This window comes from Marmota flaviventris, chromosome 12 (assembly GCF_047511675.1).
Source record: "Marmota flaviventris isolate mMarFla1 chromosome 12, mMarFla1.hap1, whole genome shotgun sequence".
Classification (NCBI taxonomy): Eukaryota; Metazoa; Chordata; class Mammalia; order Rodentia; family Sciuridae; genus Marmota; species Marmota flaviventris.
Genome location: NC_092509.1, coordinates 86,593,444 through 86,618,017, shown reverse-complemented (window position 1 = coordinate 86,618,017; position 24,574 = coordinate 86,593,444).

Genomic DNA, 24,574 nt, shown 5'->3' with positions numbered 1-24,574 from the left:
AACTTGTTGAAATGTAGATGCTGCTTTTCCATCAGAAGGGTACTTTCTCTGGAATCACTCTTGCTTCTTCCAATTGAAAACAAACTCCATTACTTAATATTCTTAAATTATTGATCCCATAACCTTGAGTCTCTTCCCTGCTCTTTTCTATTTGTTATCTTCTCTCCCATGTCTACAATGTCTCTTCTACTGGGGGCTCTTCCCTCTCAGTTTGTAAACAGGCTCAGTGGCTGGGAATGAACAGAAAATCAAGCCAATGCTTCTCCTTGGACATTTCTGTCTATGCCTCACCTTCTCACTGCTCTTGTAAACTTCCTCCCATGACCATTGTTTTACCACCCTGTCTTCCTGTTTCCCTTTGAATTTAAACTTCTTGAAATAAAAGTCAACACTGTGAGCCTCCTTGTCATCCCCCTTTCGCTTGTAAACTCCACCATATGGCATCTGGTCATGACACCTCCCTGAAATTGCCTTCACTAATGTTAATAATGTTTTTCTAGTTTCCACATGCAGTCATTACACACCAGATATTTCCACTTCTTATCTCTCTTGACCTTTCTGCAGCATTTGCCTTTGCTGACCACTCCTTCCTAGAAGTTTACTCTTTTGGATTTTGAGTCACCACTCTGCACTGTTCTTTCTGGATCCTCTCTGGCTTTTTAAAATTGACAGCTTCTCTCTCTCTCTCTCTCTCCCCCCAGGACTTAAAATATTGTTGTTCCCCAAGTTTCTGATCTTGCTACTCTTTCATCTACGTACCTACACACTAGGTACACACTAGTAATCGTAAATTCATTTTGCCATACCATCTTTCTTCTGCAGCTTTAAGACCAGTATATCAAGCTCTGCCAACCATATCCATATGCTTGGGCCTGTGAGCCTCTTATTCCAAACTTGTCCCACATTAAACATAGTTGTTCAATAAATAGTGCAGGTCTGCTGTGTGCCAGTATACACATTTTCCTATGCTCATTGAAGTGTGTGGTCATCATATTTTCATTTTAAAAGGACCGTACAGTAATTGTACATATTATGGGGTACAATGTGCCATTGCACATTTATATAATGTGTAATGATCAGAACAGGGTATCTGTCATGTCAGACATAAATCATTTGTTTGTGTTGGGAATATTCAGAATCTTCTCTACTAATAGTATATTGAAATATTCAATTGGGGCATCATATTATCACAAAAAGAAACTTTCTTGTCCACATTTCTTATGTTGATGAGATGGGTCATTATTATCTATCCCTACTCCACCATACCAAATTATAGACTTTTTCTTACACAACAAATTGTAAGCTCCCATTTCTAACTTGTTCTTAAATCCTGTAATTTCTATCTCATCTTGATTCCCCTCCCCCTTCTATTTGCTGGGTCATTGATGTGGTTCAGAAGGTCCTTATTATTTCTTACTAGGATGAAAATAGCATCCTAACTAGTTTTTCTTTTTTCTCACCACTCTTTACAATGCTCTGCGTTATCGTCACACCAACATTATGACTTATTTAAGATGCTTCAGTGGCTTTCTTTTGCCTTAGATTGGTATACAGAGCCATTCATTTCTTTGACACCACTCTCTGACTCATCTAGCCCATATCCCCTTGTATATCAAGTTTGTCAGGGAATTAATAGCTTGGTGTAGAAATATAAATTCTCAAATTTTTCTTATAATATATTCTGTCAAGTTGCCTGTTGTCATTGAATAACCATTTCTTTAAAATTTTATTAAAAATTCTATGACTTTCTGATTATATTTTAGATAAATTTCAGTATTTAAGAATCAATCTGGTCTACTTAAATGTCTGTAGCCTTGATTGAAAGTTTGCTTCCTACCTTCAACTCAAGCCAGCTGGAGAAATGTATGGTGGTCTGGCTTTGGGATATTTGCTTCCTATGTCTCTGCAAAGCCCTAACTTCTTCAGTGTTTGCAGTAAGAAAGAAGGACTGGAGAGGCAGAGGTCAATCTGATTTAGATCCTGGTGGCCTAGGCTGAGGTGATTTCTATTTAAGTTTCACCTCACCGTTTCTCTCCAAGAAATATACCTGAAGAATCCCAGTATCTCATTCTGTCTCCAGAATTATTTTTTCAAATACCTTCTCTTGGGGCTGGGAAAACCATTACTTGGCCTGATAATTACCTGAGTGGCTTTATGGCTTTTCTCTCTCTCTCTTCTCTCCATGTTTCTTCATATGGTGCTACCAAATTTCCACAGTTCTCTTTCATGTCTTCCTGATTTTGTAGAGAAGGTCTTGCTGCCTCCAGAAAACTCTAGACCAGAATTCTCAATTCATTTCTTAGTTCAACTACTTTCTCAAGCTTGAGGGAGTTCATGGCAATAAATAAAGACAGTAAAGGTCATTTAGTCCCTAGGCTCAAGGAACCCTCTCACCTTGTGAGTGGTGATAGCTGGGTGATAACAAAAATCAGTGACGGTATTTACATATGACTGGAGATTGATGGTATTGACAACATGTCAATGTACTTAATACCACAGAACTGTTCACTTAAATTGGTTAAGGGGAGATTTTATATTATGTATATTTTACCACAATAAAAATCCCCCAGCATTTAGATATGGAACAACACAGGGACTGGTTGGATTCTGTAGCTGAGCAGGCTTCCCATCATGGAAGGAGATGCAGTTTCCCTTTCTTACACATTTCCAGGATTGACTTCTTTTGGAGTCCTCTTTCCCTAGCTTGGGGTGAGAGAATGCATCTCCCTTTCATTTCCAGTAGAGAGGGGAGGAAATAATAGCCTTTCACCACAGACACTGCATGCCCTACAGGGCTGATGACTTATTTCTCTCCAGGATTCCTTTTACATTAGAGGGAGTGAGAGTGTTTGTTTCTTGGTTGGGGCTGTTCTGACCTGATAATGCTCAATAATCCCTGTGGGGATGTGAGTAGCTCATCTACTAGGGATGGGGGTCTATTTAGAGTGTGAGGTACTTAGTATTTTTTGTTCTCTGCTTTGAGCATTAGCCTCAATTCCAGGATAAGATAATCTCACTTGACATTCTGTTGCATAAGTTTGTGCTGATATGTTAAAGCATAATATGGGTAATGCTATAATAGAAATTTAGGAAAATAGAGAGACATGGAAAGATACCGATTTCTCATATCACTTTGCCCTTTTAGAAAGACATTTCGGGTCTTCATTTAGAAATCAGAAGAAAATCTAAAAAATGTATATGTGTGGTTCTATCTCCCCTCCACGTCTGTCTGCATTTAACCTACAGCTGGCTTAACATCCCAGGCTGAAATTTAAAGGCAGAACAGAGATTCAACTCACATAGTACAGCCGAACTTCAGATGTTGGAAGTGGGGCAGGGATACTTCTATGATGGTCCATGTGAATGAGCTTCTTCTTCTCTCATGCCGAGGACCCTTGCTCTTGCAAATATAGGATTCCAAAAGAGATCACTCAGACTGAAATCAAGGTGATCAATAAATGATTGCATGGAGCAGGCAGAGTCTTAGGATACCTAAATTGGATCATCATGGGTATGGATCATCAACTGGATCTGTCCTTATCCATCAATTGGGTGAACTAGCCAGGATCCCATCTGGACCTTAGAAGGTCTCAGTGATACAGAGACCCTTTCTTCCATAACCTGAAATCACAAATGTACTTGATTGTGGAAAATGAAAGGACAGGGACATGAGGAGGAGTTCCATGGGTCTTGATGAGAAGCTATAAGTGCAACTATGGCCTCGAAGTACCCGGAACTCCTCAGGCTTCACTATTCTTCATTCTGCTCCAATTCCAGCATGACCCACGTTTGGCCATTTGGAGAAAGCAGTTATTAAGGATCCTGTGTGAGCTCTGCCAGCTGTATGTAATTTTTAGAATATAGCTTTAGTTCTCTATTTTGAGAAGACATTTTATTCAGTTTCCAGTTGGTCAGCATTACTGAGAGACATTCAATTCATCAGAGGTTACTTGCAGGCCAAGCCCAGTGGGGCGCCGGAGAGGCAGTGGTTCTAAAGCATCCTGAATGCAGTCCTTTCAAAGGAAAGCAGCTTCGTTTCAATTCAAGATGCCACCATGTTCTTCATACAGACAGCTGCCATCCCACAGTTCCAAATTCCTTATACATGGGTAAGAGACAGTGTAAGGAATTACCAAAGTATTATCAATTATTTCAGAGGTGTTTGGAAGGATCCTCTTTGTTAGTCAAGGAATTTGCTTGGTAGGAATTGTTGATTTCCTCCCTGTTATCTCAGATGCTGGTTTCATACATCTAGGCTGATCTATATTCACATTTTTAGCATAAAATTGAATTTGATAAAAATAAGTTTCTTTTTTTATATTCCATTTTTTTTATTGAGGCAAAATTTTCATACAGTGAGATGCACGGATCTTTAAGTATGTATAATTTAATGAGTTTGGTAAGTATATACTCCTATGTAACTAACATTAAAATCAAAATATAGAACCTTTCTACCACCCCAGAAAGTTCACTCTTTCTCACTTCTATTCTTCCCGTTCTCTACAGGCAAACAATGTTCTGCTTTTCGTTACCATATAGTAGTTTTGCCTGTTCTAGAACTTCAGATCAATAAACTCATGCAGTATATATCCTTCTTTTTCTGGCTTCTTTTGATTGACATGTTTTTGAGGTTCATCCATATTGTTGCACGTGTCACTAAGTTTCTGAGTTTGTGAGATCTGAAAATTAATTTTTTTTCACCAAATAGAAAGTTTTTTTTAGCCATTATTTCAAGTATTATTTCCCATTCTCTCTCTCAAGACTCCAGTAAATAACCAAAATAAGCAGAGATGTGTTATAATAAAGCATATGACCAAGTTTTCTCAATTTGTTCTCTTTTCCCCAGAATGAATTTCTTTTATTTTTTTGTTGGGTACTAGGGATTGAACTCAGGGGCACTCAACTACTGAGCCACATCCGCAGCCCTATTTTGTATTTTATTTAGGAACAGGGTCTCACTGAATTGCTTAATGCCTTGCTTTTGCTGAGGCTGGCTTTGAACCCGTGATCCTCCTGTCTCAGCCTCCCCAGCCACTGGTATTACAGGCATGTGCTACTGCACCCAGCCAGAATGAATCTCTGTTGGTGTGTGAAGGATATGAAAAATAACAACCCCTCCCCCACAAAAAAAGGGAATAACAACCCCCAGGGAGAAAGGAGGACAGTGTGTGTGTGTTGGGGGCGGGGCGATAAGAGGGATGGGGGCCTCTGGACTCTGGATGTTCATTCACCCTTTCCTAGCAGTAATGGATTTTGAATTTTTGCAACTGTTTCCTGATCTGGGCTTTGAACTTGCACAACTCTTCCCCCTGACTGCCCAAATGATGCATTTTACAAATGATTCCAACCTTGTTATGAATCAAACCTCACTCAAACCTATGAATCGAATTTCACTCAAACTGTAAAAAAAAATCAGACCCCTCTTGTAATCATTTGCAGTTTTCTTCCCTGAAAATGTGCCATTCTGCTGCTTAATAAAGAAAGCTTGCTGATCCATTGAGGTCTGTTCCCCATTTTAGTCATTTTTGCTTTCAGCGTGTCTTCAAGTTTGTTAACTTTTTATTCTTTAAGTTGCTTTTATATTTGTCCAGGGCAACCTTTATTTCAGATGTTTTAATTTTTACTTATAGAACTTTATTTGGCTTTTTTTTTCATTGTTTCCACATCTCTGTTAATGTTATGACTTACTTTTTTTTGAGTCCTTAAACACATCTATCTTATCTTCATTAAGTCTTAGTTTACTAAGGAATTAGTTCAAATGGCTGCTTTTTTCCCCTTAATTATGTGTTGTTTTTACCTATTTTAAAAACATGTAGTAATTTTTAATTTTATGCACAGCACTGTGCCTAGTGCATTATAGAGACTATGTTATCTTCCTCTCATGGGTATTTTTTGGTTTAGTAAACAGTTCAGTAATTGGCTTGTCACCTTTGTCTTGGATATGCTTGGTCTTTGTTACAACACTTCTCTGAAAAGCCCTTAGTGTTTCCTAGGCCCCTCTAATTCGAGAGGCCTCCAGCTACAAGCTTTGCCTTGCTGTGTGCAGCAAATAAAGCCTTTGCTCCGTTCTTTCCTATTTCTATTTTCTGAGTTCTTTGAAGTTGAGTTTGAGAATAAACCAAGAATTTTAAGAAAATTTTTGTGTAAATTTGGGGAGCATGCCCCTTCTTTTTTTGGGTCTTCCTCCTCAAAGTCCTACCATTTTGGTAGCTGAACTCTACCCACTGACTTCTTCACAGTGCTGGGCCATTCTGCTGGAGTCCTCCCTACTCTGCATCTAATAAGGGCTGGGAAGTGCCACAGGGGATAACCCATGTAAATGTAGACCACACTCAATGAATTCAACTTCAAAGGCCTAAACTTTTACAATTTCTGCCCATTTATGGTTTTCCTTTGATGACTTTGAATATTTTATTTTTTATTATTTAATTTTATTGAGAGAGGTCATTGTTGTCTTTCAGAGGCTTCTTCAAATATAAACTCCTGCACAGTTATTAAACCTTGTCTTTGAGTTTCAAACTGAATACTTAGCATTGTACACATAATTAATATGACACTTGGGAAATGATTAAATAAATATTTAGAAATATTTTTTCCTTCTTCTTTGGCCTCACTTCTTGTTTCCTCAGAGATTTATCTTTCATATTTGTTTTTCTGCACATCTCAGCCTTTTAAGCCCAAAGTATTTTTTCCTCCAGCATTTCCGATCTTGCTCAGTACTTTCCCAATTATAATATGGAGGCTTCTTGACTTACAAATCCATCGAAAACTGAAAATATAAAAATCAAAATTAAAAAATGCATTTAACACACCTAACCTACCGAACTTTGTAGTGTAGCAACAAAGTGTATTGTAAGAGTGTTGGTTGATTACCCTCCTGATCATGAGGCTGACTGGGAGCTGTGGCTGCCTGACAGAGTGTCATACCACATACAGTGAGCTCAAAAAAGACCAGAAGCCATAGTTTGAAGTATAGTTTTTATGAATGCGGATTGCTCCGGTGCCATTGTAAAGCTGAAAGGTTCTAAGGCGAACCATCAAAAGTTGGAGACTGTATTAGTCAGCTTTCCATCACTGTGATAACATATCTCAGGTAAATAAACTTATAAGAGTGAAAGGTTTTTTGGCTCATAATTTCAGAGATTTTAGTCCATGGTCACTTGGTTCTATTGTCTTTGGGCCAATGTAGTGCATCATGGCAGAAACGTGCGGCAAAGGCAGTCTGTTTACTTCCTGGAATTTGGAAGCAGAAAAGGAAAGTAAGAGGCTGGGATCCCAATATCCCCTTCACAGGCATGCCTCCAATGACCTAACTTCCTTCCATGAGGACCCTACCTCCTAACAGTGCCACAAGCTGGTGTCTACATCTTTAGCATATGGGCCTTTGGGGGACTTTAAAGATCCAAACCATAATAGTGTCCCTCTGTTTTCTTCATACAAAATTGTGATAATCAGGTTACTTACTTCTGTACCCCTTTTGACTACATAGGGCATAAGAGTTTTATTCTATCTTAGATTACTATGTGGCACATAGTAGGCACTGAATACATAACTGTATTGATAAATAAATAAATGAGTGGAAGAATTAGACAAAAATGAAAATATTGAAATAGAAATTCTAAATTCAGATTTTGTGAAAGCTTTCGTTTGGGGGGAGGTCTTTAAATGATAATTTTCCTATATTGAATTTCATTCTAAGTTTTTTTAGGTTCAGTCATTTCAAGATTAATTATGTGTTTACATGGGGAAATATGTAATTTTATACAATTGGAAAGGTAGAGGAAACACCTAATCCACTGCTTCAGCCAGTTAGACGTTTAGAAGTAGGTCAGGAGGGAAGGGAATGATTAATTCCTAAATTCATCTGCTCTAATTTCTCTTAAGCCATGACTCAGGATAGTACTCTGGAAAAATATTAATACACAAATGAATTTTAAAAGCGGCTTTGTGGCACTTTATGTCACATAGGTCACATTTTAATCTATGATCAGCTAAGCTGTCCTTTGCCAAGTAAGATGACCTGAAACAGGATATACAGAAAAATCTAGTGAGCTGACATACAGGGCTAATGCTAATCAATGGTCTATTTTTCTTTTTGAAATAAAGGTGAAGAAGATACTGAAAAGTTAGGAGAAGCCGTGGACCTATCTAGCCATCCACAAAGGGTCTGAATTGAACTGTTCTGTTTAATTTTGCTGTAATACTAATTAGCTCACTCAGACCCTGATCTGCTTATTCTGTCATGAACATTCAGTTTTTTACACACAGACAGCATGCCCAGTGTAACACTAGACCTTGGATATATATAGGTGGATAAGATATAGTCCTTCTCAAAAAAGGCCTCATAGAAAACTGTAATATTGTAATATACAGACCTTGAAATGCAAAACAAACAAACAAAAAAAAAAAAACCACAAAGAAAACCACCACAACAACAAAAAAATGAGATATAATGAAGTGCTACCAGAATCCCAAGAAGTTTTAAGTTTGCTTAGAAAAAGGCAAGGAGGATGCCTGGGTGGAAGTAACTCTTTCTACTTTTGAAGCTATTTAAAATTCATACATTCCAATAAAACGTTTTTTTCTTTACAGGGGTAGACTTTACTTATTTGGGGTTTACTGTAGCTCCTAAACATATGGTAGATCAAGTGTTCATGGAATAACTAAAAGGTCAAGAAAAATATCAGTTATCTAGGACTCTGCCTGTTCTCTACTATCAATACTGTACCCCACTTGATAGTGCTTGGTAAACTGATGTGACTGCACTCCCACCCCAGCACAAATCTCATGATAGTTCATATGAAATATTCACCTAAGCCATTGTCGACTGGTGGTGGTGGTGGTGGTGGTGGTGGTGGTGGTGGTGTGTGTGTGTGTATTAGGAAGACCTAATAGCTAGATAAATCTTTACACTAAATATCGAATAATAGCATCTGTTTGTATTTAAGTCCCTGCCCACCAAAGTGTCCCCTTATAAATAATCTGGCCAATAAGGTACATGAACAGTCATTCTTATAAGAGCTACTTTTTTTTTTTTTAGTAAATATAGCATGACTTATATTAAAAATATTATATTCACTGAATAAAAAATAACTCTGTTGTTGCTGCCTTTTCTTAAAATGTTTTAGAGACTGTTTTGTAGAAATAACTCTCAGAGTATTTAGCAAATTCTTTGGCATATTCTCAATAATGGTAATTTTTCATCACTTATGGGTGGGTTTCATTTTTGGAAACAGTCAAAAGTTATTTGGTGTGAACTCTAGTAAGTAAAGTGGTTGATTATGTTAAATATTAGGAGAAGGAAATATAATTAGGTGAGATTTAAAAAAATAATTTTTTCTTAACAATTCAAGCTGGCTGCCTCAGATTTTTTTTTGGTACCAGGGGCACTCAACAACTGAGCCACATCCCTAGCCCTATTTTGTATTTTATTTATAGACAGGGTCTAGCTGAGTTGCTTAGTGCCTCCCTGTTGCCTGGCTTTGAACTTGTGACCCTCCTGTCTCAACTTGCTGGGATTATGGGTATGGGCCACCACATGCAGTGCTTTCTCTTCTTTATAAAATTAAATTAAATTTTATGTTTTTTATACACGACAGTAGAGTATATATCTTGACATATTTATACAAACATGGATTACATCTTATTCTTTCTCTTCTCATGCACATAGCAGAAGAAGGAATGACTGTGTGAGTACCAGCAAGCTTTTGTAAGTGCCTGAAAAGCCTCTGACAATTTGCTTCCCAACCAGAAGTTTTTAACTTTAAACTCTCTCATAAAGAAGAGAGTCAAAATGCTTCTCTGCAAGGTTCTTTGCTTCAATCCCTGCTGTGAGACCCTGGATTTTGTAAAAGGAAGGTCAGTGTGTTTTGCTCACTTTTATATCTCCCACATCTAAAAACCTCCAGTAGTGTAGTCAATAAATGTTTGTTGAGTGAACAAAATGTAAACACTCTAACTTATCAGTCAATGTTGACTACCATTGGAGAAAGCTGTTAGCTTAAGTTAACTTTTAAATAATTACAAATTGTAAGTGGCATGTAACTAAGATTCTACTGCTAAATATAGATTATTTTTGCTTATATTAGTATATTTTAAAGGATAATGAAATTTGTTTTGGAGATTTTATTATGGTCACGATAGACAATGGATGACAGATATTTACAGTGATTTGGATGGTTTCTAAGCCTACTCCTTTTCCTCTATTGAGCAGGCAGAATGAGCCTAATAAAGCTGGCTGAAACTAGTCATTCTGTGCCCTAAAGATAACTATTGGCTCCTGCATCCTAAGATAGCCTCTCCAAGGGACTTTGGACTGACTCCTTTCATTGCCTATAATCCTTTTCTCTCAGGTAGCTATATGGTCAAATCTCTTACTGCTTGTAAGTCTTGGCTACAAACTACAGGATTCTAGAAGATTTTTTTCCCAATTGTTATTGATTGTATGAGCTTCCCCTCCCCCCACCCCTGGAAAAAATGGGATCAATTCTAAAGTAACATATTTTGAACTGACATTAACTGAAGTTAAAAAAAATTCAGAAATGATATTAATAGATAATTCTGTTTGAAGCCATCATAGGTCAATTTAAAAGCTTCTTTTCACTTTACAGAATTTCACATATTTTGAATTACAGGAAAAGAGGTGCAGAAATATGATTTTTCAGTCTTATTTATTTGTGTCATTTGATGATCAAGTATCTAGTTTACTTAAATTTATTTTTTAGTTTCATGTGAACACAATATCTTTATTTTACATGTATGTGGTGCTGAGGATCGAACCCAGTGCCTCAAGCATGCTAGGCGAGCATTCTATCACTGAGCCACAACCCCAGCCTTCTACTCTTTTTAGTATGTTAATATTATAAAATGATAATTGATAGTCTTTCAAAATTATTATCATTTTTTTATTTTGTTATCTGTTAGGTATGCATTCTATGTCATATTCCTAACACAACATTTACTTAATACAATGACTTCTAAGAGCAATGCTTTGGTGTTGTTCTAGGGCTAATGTAGTTAAGTAGAATTAAATTAAACAATCTCAGTAGTTACTGAGATTTCTCCTGAAAAAGGAGAAATGCAGAGATGTTTGCCAAGGGGCAAATATTCAGTTGAAAGAAAATTTCTTATTTTCTGTCTTTGTCTGGAAATAGTAGGAAACTGGGAAAATTTGCAAAAGATTATGTCTTGTTGACTTTTTAAGTAAAATAAACATTAACGTAAAAATAAACCAACATGTATCCTTTAGTGTAAATTTTACTTTACAAAGATCTTAGTTAAGTGAGCCATTTGAATTTATTTAATTTCTTTGTATATTCTTTTGTGATCACTCCATTTCCAATCAAGTTATAAGAATAGTTCCTATTACAATGATTGAAGTCAGATTCTGATTTCTTTAATCCATGTGTCTAATTTGGATTTAACCATGGGAAACCTGTATCAAAGAGGGGATGTGTCACATTACAGTTTTATAAGGCAAACTTTCATGCTGGGAATTGGAATAGGAGCTTTTTCAATTTACTCTAATTTAATTTTTGACCAGAAAGATCAATTTCAACGACTTTGGTTTGAGAGTTAAACTGTAGTTGGTATTTTAGGTAGACAGTGATTTTTCCCCCCCCTGGTGTTTTACCAGGAGAAAAATTTGAAGAGGATTAGTAAAGTCCGAGGAGTTTTATCTTTTAAATCATTGCATAGAGTACATGGCATTGAGACAAAAGATGGTTCGTAACTTTGGAGGAGAATCATAATTTTTTAGCCTTTTTTTATATGAAAAAAAATTTATTTGTCCTAACAGCGTTAGTGTTACAAATCAAATAGGAATCTCCCAGTAAAGCTTTCTTTGTTATGTGATTCAGAATGTTCCTCTTCTATTTTAAGCTTATAGTAAAAATGTGATTTCAGAGTCCCAATGTTCCAATACTCAGCTATATAGTTCTTCCTGAGATAGATGAAATGTTAGGCTCAGATTTGTATCGGCTTTCATATTATTGGTTTTCCTCTCACTTTGTTCTTTGACTTTGGGAAAACAGCTGCCAAGGTTGGTTTGAGACCTTTTATGACTTCTCTCACTCACAGTCTCAACTCTTTTAGCGCTGACCTCTGTCCTTCTCTCAGGGATAGAGATAACTTGATACTACTGGTCACAGAGAAGGAAATTGAACATCAAGGAAAGAGAGAAGTAAACTAGAGAGAAGCAATACCAGTGAATTTTAAAGCCAAAAAGAATGGAAATTCCCTCTGGGTATTTTCACATAGAATCAGGTTATAAAAGCAGATAAAAATGTTTTATTGTTTTAGTTTCTTTGACTAGAATCATAAAAAGAGTTGAAGAGATGGAGGGCCATAAAGTCTTACTTGAAAAAGAGCTCTGATAATCTTGTTAGGCTGAATTTAGACTGTTTTTTAGAATGTCGTCTTTTTTCTTTCTTTCTTTCTTTTTTTTTAGCCTCTTCTACTTGTAAATATATTTCTGAGTTCTTGCTGAATGCTGAGCATCTTTATTTCACCTGAAGGTCCACACCTTACCATTCCAAGCAGATTGCCAACTCTTTTATTACACAAACATGAATCCTTCTTTCACATTTCCCTGAATGTATATGCCAAAAGTAAGGCAGATTCACAAAAAGGGAACATGCATAGGAAGCCACCCTTATGTGTGTTACCACCATGATTTATTTTTATCATGACATTTATCACTGCCTGCCATATTCTTGTATGTTTATTATTTTTGTTCCCCCGTTAGCCACAAATTTTTGTGGGAAGGGATACTCATCTGTCATCCAGCACTGTGACTGGCATGTTCGAGGCATTAGACATTGGTTGAATAACTTCAGGAGTCACCCCCCACACAGACATCTGCTTCAGTGAAATTGAGCCCTCTCTTGACTTTGCAGAAATTTCCAACCATTTGGAGAGCTGCACCTCTGTGTCCAACTGCTGGCCTGACTTTTCTACTTTAGTGTTTCAGAGAAAACCTCATATTTAACATGTCTACCATATGCCTCCTAATTTTCAAACCAAATTCATCCTTAGTTGAATACATGCTGTGTCATCTCATGTATACAGTTACCTGTTCCCTCTTTTTCCTTGACTCTTAATATAAAGTATTCCCCCATCTGTGGGAGATACCTTCTGAGAGTCCCAGAGGAAGCCTGAAACTGCACACAGTAGTGAAACATATATATTCTATGTTTTGCCCTACATATACATCTTTGATAAAATTAATTTTTGGATTAAGCAAAGTATGAGATTAGTAGCAATTATAATAACATAAAAATAACAATATACTGTAATACTAGATATGTCAGTATGTCAATATGAAATATCTTATTGTAATATGTAGCTCAGAATTGAGGAGGGGGGGCGGCTGTTGTACAACCCAATAGTAAGTTAGACAGCTCTATCTGCAAAACGTTCTCAAATCTCTCTATCTACTGTTTTTCGCCTTTCCATTTTCCCACTAGGACAAACTGGCACCATCCCTGTGGCCTCAGCAGTAGTAACCTCTAAACTAGTCTGTTTCCATCCTTGGCCTCCTTCCATCCATTCCCACACAATAACTAGTGTTATTTAAAAATCATAATGCACTTTGGAGTGCCTTCTTTCTACCATTAAATAAAACCAAACTCTTTATTTGGGACTTTGACAACTTCCATATTCTAATTCTGCCTCCTCTTCCACTTCATCTCCTCTTCCCTTTCTCACTAACCTCCAGACATAGGGACCTTCTCGTTCATCCACCTGAACTTGGTCTATTCTCTGTCTAGAATGTGCTATTCCTACTCTCGTCATGGCTAGTTCATCATTTCAATCAGATATTGCCTCCAATATATAAAAGTGGTCTCCAGTCTTACTCCATCACGTTCCCTAATTTATTTTCTTTCTAGAGCTTAAACTAAAGACAATTATTGCATAAATCCTCCCCGCCCCCTCATGTGCCCCAACAGAAGTTGCACAAGAGTGCAGAGCAAGGACTGTTTTCCTTCCTAAAATAGCTGCAGGGACCCCACCAGTGCCTGGCATCTAGCAGTAGGTGCCCAATAAAATACCAAAGAGTGCTGTCAATGACCATGTACAGACATGTATTCATGGAAATTAAAACAATAATGAAAATACCCTTGCCAATTTCCTTGTGTGTGAAAAAGCTTCAGATTTGCAAAGCAACCAGCTGACACAGAGATGAGGAAGGAAACGAATAAAACATTTTTTTTTTTTTTTTAAATTCTCAGCTTCTTTGGGAGAAAGGCAGAGTTAGGAAAAGTCATATATGCATATATGTTCAAATGACTGGAAAAGAAGCCCAGGCCTGTGTGAGTGATTTCTTTGCTAGTGTAAACGTGCCAGTGTGCAGACTGCTGTCTCTTTCTGCTAGCTGCCATTTCTCTGAAGACATTAGGGTGTCAACTTGAAAAGCTATGTTCCATAAATCTAACTTAAGTGGCTATCAGTGCTTTTTCTTAAAAAAAAAAAAGAGTTTCAATAAATTTTAGAAAGTAAGGTTATCTTTGAGATGTAAATAATATGTTAACATTGTGCTGGATTCTGAAAAGCTGAGTACATTAACTTGGAATGTGCTGAGCCAGTGGTAAATTGATATCTGACCTGCTGTTGCCAGAGGAGGATTTTTGTCTTGTCTTCGCAGAGAAAATGCAAGGGAGTCTGGGTCAATTAATTGCCTACCCAGGTACTGCCCTATCTGTTTCAGGCAGGGAAAACTGAACAGGGCTGACTGGTTTACTCTCTAAGTAGCTTCTTGCTGTGGAAGCTCAGTTTCAAAATCCTAGAAACCATATGTGTTAGTTTAATCAGAGTTTGGCCCCAAGGAGAATTAAAATGAAAGGAAATTCCACAATTAGAAGGTGTGGAAGTAGAAAACTGACTAAACCAAGCCCTTAGAGAGGCAGTGTGGGTTGGTGAGATTACATTCTTAGGGTATAATAGACTACAGTTTTAATTTTCAGATTCTTTCACTTAAGAGCTATGTCTGAATTCCAGTGGAATGGAAGTTTGTCTTGGGCTTTCCCCCTCCATTATGCGGGCCTCACCTTTGCAGTTCTGACCTGTGCCTCAAAAGAGGGATAGTCCCACGTTTGCAAGGGATCTGAATGGAGGTTTGTAGCAAAGGGCTGGAAAGAAGCCCAGCTTTAAAATATAAATCACGACTTGTTTACTGTTAATTAACAATGACCCATCACTGTGCACAGGGGAGTGGCTGGTCTGAGGGAACCGGGCTGAGGCAGCGCCTGGCTGCATTCCCAGTGTGATGGAAAGATTGAAGAGTTTAGAACAGAGTCGAGAAGTTCTGAAGGATGAATGGATCTTTAGTATTAGGAAACCCAGCACCAACGGCCATGATGTGGGAAGGGCACATAATCAAAAACCCAAAACACCACATACTGAAACAACAGCCCAGCAATGAACAATCGGGAAATAGTCTAGAAATGATTTTTATTATATACATTTATTATACATATTATACATAATATTTTTTTTATTATATATATTGGCTTCCTCTACCTCCTCCAGGAACTTTTTTCAGTGCTCATTCCTTTTCCACATCATTTCCTTCCTTCCTAAACAGACAGGACTAGCTCTTCAATTTACACATGATTTGGAACGTGCAATTTGCAAGGTACTGGAGATAAAGAGGTGGATACAGGAGTCTGCACCTCAAGAAATTTAAATAATCCAGGTAGGAAAGTCTATATGTAAACATTCGATTTTATACAATATTTAACATATAATAATATCGTTCGAAGGGGTAGAGATTGCATGGATGAAGGAAAGTGTGTAAACGTGTGTGAGGGGTTAAGAATGAGGTGTTGAAGTGCATTCAGGAAGAGGACAATAAAAGTGCCAACCAGCTGATGACCACATTATTTTTACCATGATTTTCTCTATTTATAGGGGGTAAAAAGGCTACTTTAGCCTAGCTTTGTTTTAGTTATTTCTTAGACACAGCCCTGTTAGAGAAAATTCTAAATCAAAGATAATGTTGTATTTATGTAACGCCACTATATTAACTAGAACACAAGCTTTTGAATAAGAATGTCAGGGACATAAAAGAGGCCCTTTTTGACACAATAAATAAAAATGATAGTTCCCTTGGGTTTTTGCATGGTTTGTCACCTTCAATTCTTGTTGGCACTTAAGCCTTATCTTTTATCTACAACCAGAATGTGTTCTAGAAAATAAATGTACCAATATATGATAAAATTTATTCTAAAAATGAATTTAAACCAGGTCTTGGCTTAGGTGAGGTGTTTTTTTTTTTTTTTTTTTTCTTTTTTTAAAGCTAAGCTACTTTGGACTGTAACTTCTATGTAGTTCTTTGGGTGGATAAGCAGTTGGCTGAGTTGGATGCAATGAACTGAAATGGTTATTAGATTACCTTAAATAAAGACTGTGTGATAATTCATGTTGAAATTAGAGGAATTTGAAGTGAGTTCTTCTTTTTCCTTTTATGCAGTAATGGCTTCAGTTTAAATTATGTTATTCAAAGGGTACTGGAGCTTTCATAAATTATTCATTTGCAAAGATTTAGCTATTTCAAGCCACATCCCCTGAAACAGAATGGGTTGAGTAAAATGGTTTCATTTTACTGAAGCATTCATAAATATCCCTTTGCTTTACTTCTGCAACTAATTTGGTTGTCTGTTTAAGGGACACTTATTTCCCACTACCAGATTATCTCATTTAATAGCTTCCCTGTCTAGATCAACTTGGGAATGAGTTTTTTCTCATTCTGATTATCCCATTACATTCAAAAGTGAGAGAAAAATTAAGACTGTATCTCTGGGGATTTCAGTCACTCCTGGATCTTTCTGTGCAAGCCATTCTTTTCCTTAACATTTGTGATCTCATGCTTTTTCAGAAGTGATAGCTGTTTTCTTTTTAAGTGTCTTTCTACCTAGCTAGGTATCTAGAGGAATGGACCTATCATCCTCTGAGATATGCTTGTTCACGTATTTTAGTTTCAGTTAGGATGGCTATACATTAGTCAGGAACATTCCTAAACTTGGCGTTATTTAAGTAAATTTTTCTTATCTGGACCAACTTGCTCCATTAGTGGACACAGATGCTCATCTGGTAATCAATCTTCTTTCTATATTTATGCTTTGAAAAAAAACCTCATGAGCAGAGAAGCCTCATTTGTAGTCACAGCTACAATTTGGAACCAATTCTACAAAACTTATATTTTGCAATCTCTCTGAAAGTTCAACTCAGTGATTGAAAAATTTCTCTCTGAAACAAGAATTGTTTAGTATAACTGGTGTTATTTACCGCAAAATTTCCAAGTTTTGCTGGGTTTCAAGTTTTGAGTCATGTATCCTTTCTCTTTCCTTCGGTTTCCTGATTTCATGTTCTGCCTTGACTAACCTCCTGGTAAGTGAGAATTGGCGGTGGTGGAGATGGAGGTTCAGCCTGCAGAACATTTCCTTAAGAATGGATGAGAGCAGCTGGATAGGAAAAACTAGCAGGTTCAGGAAGAGAGGGCAATTGAGGCCAGGGCACAAAGGAAACAGAGGGAAGAGGTAGGTGATAAGCAGAAGTCAAAAACTGCAGAAAACCAGTTTTGCAAGACATTTGGTCATGAAATTAAGAAGACCAGAGGAGAGAAGCTGGAGAGTATGTTAGAATGAGGAGAGGTCATTTAAAGCTAGGGCACTCTTGAACACGTTTACCTAGGGGGAAAAGTGAGAATGGATTGATGATCCAAAAAAGAAGAAATAATTGCAACAGATTCTTGGAGGAGATAGATAAAGAAGATCAAGAGTTCACAGGAGGGATTAGCGTCAGCAAGACGCTGACAAGAATGAGGCAAGAAAACTTAAGAGAGATTTTGATGATCGATTTTCCGTGTCAACTTGGCAAGGCTAGAGTACCTAGACATCATTCAAACACCAGTGATTAACATTGAAACACAGAGTCTGAATAATGTGGATTACTTTAAATTGGGTGGATATTTTCTGGTCAGTCAAGAGTCTTCCGGGCAAAGACTGAGGTTCCCTAAGAAAGTAGAAATTCCACTTCCAGGTATGCCTTTGGATTTGAGATTGCAACATCAACCCTTCCCCAAGCCTCTGGCCTCCTGGCTTTCCCTGCAAATTTTAGTCTTGCCAGTCCCACAATCATGTAAGCAAAGTCCTTAAAATCAGGACCCCAACCCCACCCACTATCACATACATACTCACACACATACACAATCTGTTGGTTCTCTTCTGCAGAACTCTAATACAGAGATTTAAGATGGAATAGAAGGGTTTTAAAGACTCTCATGGTTCGTGACATCAGTCTTTTTGGTAAAATAGGAGATTGAGATATGTAATGAAATCAAGGAGTGGGTTTGAGAGTAGACATGATTCTGAAGAGTCTTTAAGTGGTTAGCTAAGATTGTGACCTCTTCCAGAACAGGGAATCTGTCATTTTCATTCTGTATCCTCAAATTGTAGTGCCATAGTTGGCATTTTGAAAGCGCTCAACAAATGCTTACTGTTTAGCAACCAAGCTGAACAAAAGGACTATGAAGGGGTCAACATGGATTAGGTACTCTTGAGTTTGAGGGAGTAAACTGTCATGGCTCTGAAACGTTTTGCAACACTACTGGTTCTTTAGAAGTTGGCTAAGAAAAAGTGGACCATGGGAGTCAGCCCAATGAGAGCTACTGAGGGTCAAGGGACTAAGAATAACCAGAGTGGTAGTGAATGAATCACATGTTACAAAAATGACCATGTAGAAAAGCAAAAGGAGCCAGAGAAAAACTGTTGGTCTGAGGAAGCTGGAAGGAGCCAAGGGACAGAGTTTCTTAATGAAAGTAGTAGTGATGTTTAATGGGAGAAGCAGAGAGACGGGAAGAAAGGAATATTTGGCTACGAGTTTCATACTTCTCAGGGTTTTGGTAGTAAAATAGTTTCCAGTAGGCAAAGTAGGAGGAGATAAATATTGAGATTTGGTAATTTAAAGAATTTACTTGGCTATATAGGCAGGTCTTAATTCCTTAATATATAATCAAAGAATGTTTTGACAAAAAACTATAGTCAGTCTCTGCACGGCATTTACTGTTTTAATTATGGAAAAATTTAAATGTGATATCCAGCACTGGCAAGGTGCTTTGTTAGATGCTGAGAAGTATATACTCCAAGCAGGTATTGAGTACAAAGAGCACTGAACTTGGAATTAGAGGATCTTGGTATAAGCTCAGGCTTTGCTATTTGCCCAATAAGTGAACTTAAGCAATTTATATAACCTCATATATGTGTTAGCTTACAAAAAGTTAATATCAATAATACCTTTTAGGATTATTGTAAAGATTAAGTGAAATGTACAAAGGTTCTTTTCAATTGCAAAGTTTAAATAGTGGGTAATATCTTACAAATATTAACTAGACATGGAACCATCCTTTGAGGAATATTCTATGAAAGATATTCAAAGGATTTTTCTTAGTTAGGAAGTATAAGAATTAAATTAAAGCATCTTAATTATGATTATTAATTCATTATATTTAATAATTAGTAATATTTGATGAAACATTACTGCTTAATCCAAAATAAACCAAAAAAAGACTTAAAATGCACCATAATGCTCCTTAAATGTTGTGGTTTTCTTTGTTTTAAAAGGGATAATTCTTATTGGTCTTGTAGTTCACATCTTGCAGAAGAGAATGGAGCAGATTTTTTTGTGTGTGTTTCACTTGATTTCAATAAAATATAACTCTTAACACGAGAAAGTATAAACTCTGCATACAACTTAAGTTGGTAACCAAAAGGATTCATTTCAATGTTAAAAAAATAAGTATGCAATTGCACAATTTATGTAATTATTTTCTTGCCAAATGTTAATTTATATTTTATAATTAATGCTATATGTTCTGTGATTCAGACTCTTGATAGAATTCCTAGGCATGGGTCAAATATCTACCCTGAATTTACAAATCTTAACTTGAGTATTTAGCCCCAAATAATATTTGATGTAAAATATTTGAACAATTAACACTCATCATTTCCTGCACCTCAGTGGTATTAAATGCATTGCCTTGCACAATATATGATGACACTTTGCAATAAGAATCCTTTCATTTTCCATCAATACGGCTTTAGATGATCCCCTCTGCTCTGGCCTCACTATCATTGAGAGCAGAATTGATATCTTGGTAAGAGACAGGAAAGACAACATACAAATTGAACATTATGCTTCTAGAAAAAGAGACTGGGAGTCTCATAGCCATTTCTGAGACTATTGGTTAGGATACAAGCTGAGTTGTTATAACCAATCCCCCACCGCCATCACCCAAGTGAGATTTTGAATGAGATAGAATCTAATTTCTCTCTCACATAAGACAAAGTAAGGTGGGTGGGTCCAGGACAGGTAGCATACCCTGCTGAAGGAGATCCTGGGTGGTAGCCCAATTTTGCCATCATCAACACAGGACTTCTTTCTGTAGATATAGGGCAACTTCTTTTGGTGTCTTGCTTCCTAGACATCAGAAGGAGTAAAAGGAATTGAAAGATAAGCTTCTTTCCTTTTGTGGACGTGACTCAGAAGTTGTTAACATCACTTCCATTTGTATTGCTTGTGCAGAACTTACATGGGCTTATTTAATTGTAAAAACTGTTAGGCATTATAGTTTCTATTGTTATAGTTAAAGCTTTGTCCCAGGGTTTCATAAACTGACTTCCAGACCACTCACCTATAATCGAATCAAGCCTTTATTTGAAGCACACCGGTGGCGGCTGACCAGAACATAAAGCTGTTCCCCTGATCAGCCCCAAACAATTGCAAGGGCGCTCCTTATAAGCCTGAAAACCGCAAAAGGGATGTTCAGGGGGTCTAGCCAATGCAAGCAAGCCAGGTTACAGAAGCGGGACAGTGCAGTCAAGCAGAGGGAAGCCTAACCAATCAATCACAGTTAGCCCAGTCACCCCAGTTATAGAAATAGAGCCCCGTTACCCTAGTTACAGAAACAATACCCCATTAGGTAGTTCCGTGTTCTTAAAGGTTTCTATAGCAAAAGGAAAAGAACATCTTGCTCCAGTCATGACTCTTCTACTTGGCATGGTTGTTTACAGGATGAAGTCATAAAACAAAATGGAGTCACATTTGCTCCTACTACCACACTATCTGTAAAAATTTGTGCCCTAAAATTGGTGATGTCATCCTTTCATCTTTTCTGTCCCACCATCAGCAAGCAATCTACAAATGAGTTCCGATAGTTCAACCTCCAAATGATTTCCGTTTTTTTCCATACTTCTAACAGCCTGCCTGGTCTACCAAAATAACCTCCTGACTGGGGCAGGCGTGTCCACTCTCGCCCCACTAAGTCATTTCTCATGTAGTAGCCACAATTTTTAAAAATGTAAACAATATCATCACTTGTGTTTTTAAGCCCTTTGGCATCTTCCCATTTCCATAGATTAAGATACCAACTCTATACCGTAAGTCATTAATGTCTGGCAGTGACCTGGCTCTAGTCCATCTGACCTTGTCCTCGTACTGTGCTTTTGTGTGTTCACTATGTTCTGGTCACTCTGGCTGCCACCTTCTTCTAGAACACAGGGAATCCTTCCCCATCCTGGCCCTTATATCCACTATTCTTTGTTCTGGAAAGCTTTCCACTGGATCTCTGCAAGCCTAGCTCACATACATCTCTTGGCACTCAGTCATCTATAGTCAAATGTCATCTATTCTGAGAACCTTTCCCAACCACCCTCTTTAAAGAAGCTTCTTTGTGACATCACCTTTATATAATAACTCGATTTGTTTATTTATTGATTGATTGTCACCTTTCGTTAGATAATGATCTTTAGGAGGGCAGTCTCTTTCTCAGACTCCGGTAACTAGAAGGAGTTCCATAAATGTTTATTGAATGAGAAACTAAATAAATTGTGTGGTCTTTGTATGTCACTTACCAATAAGAGTCTGAAAGACAGTAGAATCAGTTCAGACATCACTTTCCTATGTTCATGTATGAATACACGACCAGTGTAACTCTACATCATGTACAACCACAGGAATGGGAAGCTAAACTCCAGGTATGTCTAATATGTCAAAAGATATTCTACTGTCTACTATAAAGAACAAATTAAAAATTAAAAATAAAAAAGTCTCTGGTGCTCACAGTAGGAAAGCCAGGTAAAAAGAGCCTTACATGGATTCATCTTCATTAGCTTTATTTCTGACCACTTAGGGGCACTGTGTTAAACCTAAGCTGTGGCTTAGTCAAACTCAGCTGATGTTTGAGGTTTCAGTCATTTTCCATGTCATAGAAAAGTCATGTTCATGTCCTTAATACTCAGATCCTTGTGACTATTATCTTACTTGGAAAAAAGGATTTCAGCTGATGTAATTAACTGAAGGAGCTCCAGATAAGAGCATGGATTAACTGGAGAGGTCCTAAATCCAACAACAAAAGTCCTTGTAGAGGCAGAGGGAGATTTGAGATTCAGAAAACATGAGGTGAAGGCAGAGGCAGAGATTTGAGTTCTGTGGCCACATACCAAGAATGCCTGAGCAGCCAGAAGCTGGAGGAAGCCAGAAAAGATTCTCCCCTAAAACCCTTAAGTGAACACAGCCTGGTGGACAGTTTTTTTTTCAGACTTCCTGTCTCTCAAACTGTGAGAAAACACATTTTTTGTTGTTTCAGGCACCTGAAAAGATTTTTAGTATAAGTAGGTCTCAAATATTGCAAAGACCATTTTTACATAAACAAATTAATAAGTATTTTTCATATGATACTGTTGATTGAACCCAGGGAACTCTACCACTGAGTTTTTTATTTTGTATTTTGAGATAGGGTCTCCCTAAATTGTTGAGGTTGGCCTCGAACTTGAATCCCTCTGCTTCAGTCTCTCAGCTAGCTAGGATTACAAGTATGCACCACTGCAGGGTTCTTCATCTAAATCTAAATCTGTATCTATTAAAAATTATTTGTTTATCTGCAATTCTAGTTTAATTTCTGCATTTTTATTTACTAAATCTGATAATCTTTCTTTAATTCCAGAAATATTTAAGAGCAAGAATTGATTGGGAATAATATTTAGATTCTGTCAAGTAGGAATCAGCATAAAAGTTGTTTAAAAATACAATATAAGTGAAATTGGTGTCACAGGAATTTTAAACAAGCTACAAAAATTCTAAAATTTTACTCAGTGAGCAAAAAGTGAGCAAAATTGTAAAAAAATTTTCACATTTGGAATTATAAAAGATTTTTCACATTTTAAATCTGGTCTAAAACTATTTTAGAAGTGGCCAATTTGTTTCTTCAGACATAAAAATTAGAAATAAAGTACATCTGATTATGGCTTAATTTTTAAAAATCTCTAGGGAATTAAGATCAAATTTGGGACTTCCTCTTATTTTTACTCCCAATATTTTTTTAGAAGCAGCTTGAAAATAGGTAAATTAAAACACAAGACTTAAAAAAAAAAAAAAGACTGAAAACTTCCGATGAAGCACATTGAAATATGGTCTTTGCCAAGGGCTACAGCGTTTCTAGAAATGAGGGAGGAACCTCTAGAAATCTGTTTTTCCTCCACACACCTCAGGAGCAACTTGTACCACCCATGAGGCAAAATTCTGTTTTTCTGTTTAGATTTTTGTGTTCTTAATGTTTATAACTACCTTTTCCCTCTTTGTGAGTTTTTGAGCACAAATATCATGCAGGCTATTAAATAGGTAATTAAGTACAGTTTAGAATCAGTTTTTAAAAAAAAAAGCAATGGAAAAATGGTGGAGGGAGGAGCAGAGAGGGAAAAGAGAGAGAGAGAGAGAGAGAGAGCAATGAAGAGAAACAGCAGCACAACTCAAATCTGTATGTTTATTTAAGGAAAGACTAAAAGAATTGGTGGGTTTCAAATGTTTCTTACAAATAAGTATCAGGTATCTGGTGGGAAAATCAGGTTACAAAAATTTATGCAGAGATTTTCCTTATTTATGACTTGGGTGTACTGAATATTATACCTAAACTGAAGATAACTTTCCCTCTGCTTTTGCAGTTGAATAATTTAAACTGTGTAGGAAGGAAAAAGTAATAGAGAAGTAGGGAAGTAAAGAGAAAACCCTGGGTGTGAGGTGGAATGGGGTGCTTGTGGAGAAGAGGGCGGGGAGGTGAAGGAGGCAGAGACTTCCCAAAAAGACGGTTCCAGGAGAAAAGTAGAGAATTAGGTAATGATTTTCCATCAAAGACAGAGCAATAGGGAGTCATTGATCAGTGCCAAAGGAAGTTTCTGCAGGATTTGATATTTATTCATTAATTTATTCCTCAGTGATGTATTGACTCTTCAGTGTGTGTCACAAATTATGCTAGATGCTGAGGTTTCTCCAAAGAAAAAGTCTATTTTGAGTTTAGAGGGGGAGAACAATGTGTTAAAAAAGATGTACAATACTTAAGTATTGTGATGCAGATTTTTTTTTTTTTTTTTAGGGGGCCAGTACCAGGGATTGAACTCAGGGGCACTCAGCCACTGAGCCACATCCCAGCCCTATTTTGTATTTTATTTAGAGACAGGTCTCACTCTCACTGAGTTGCTTAGCACTTTGCTTTTGCTGAAGCTGGCTTTGAACTCCTGATCCTCCT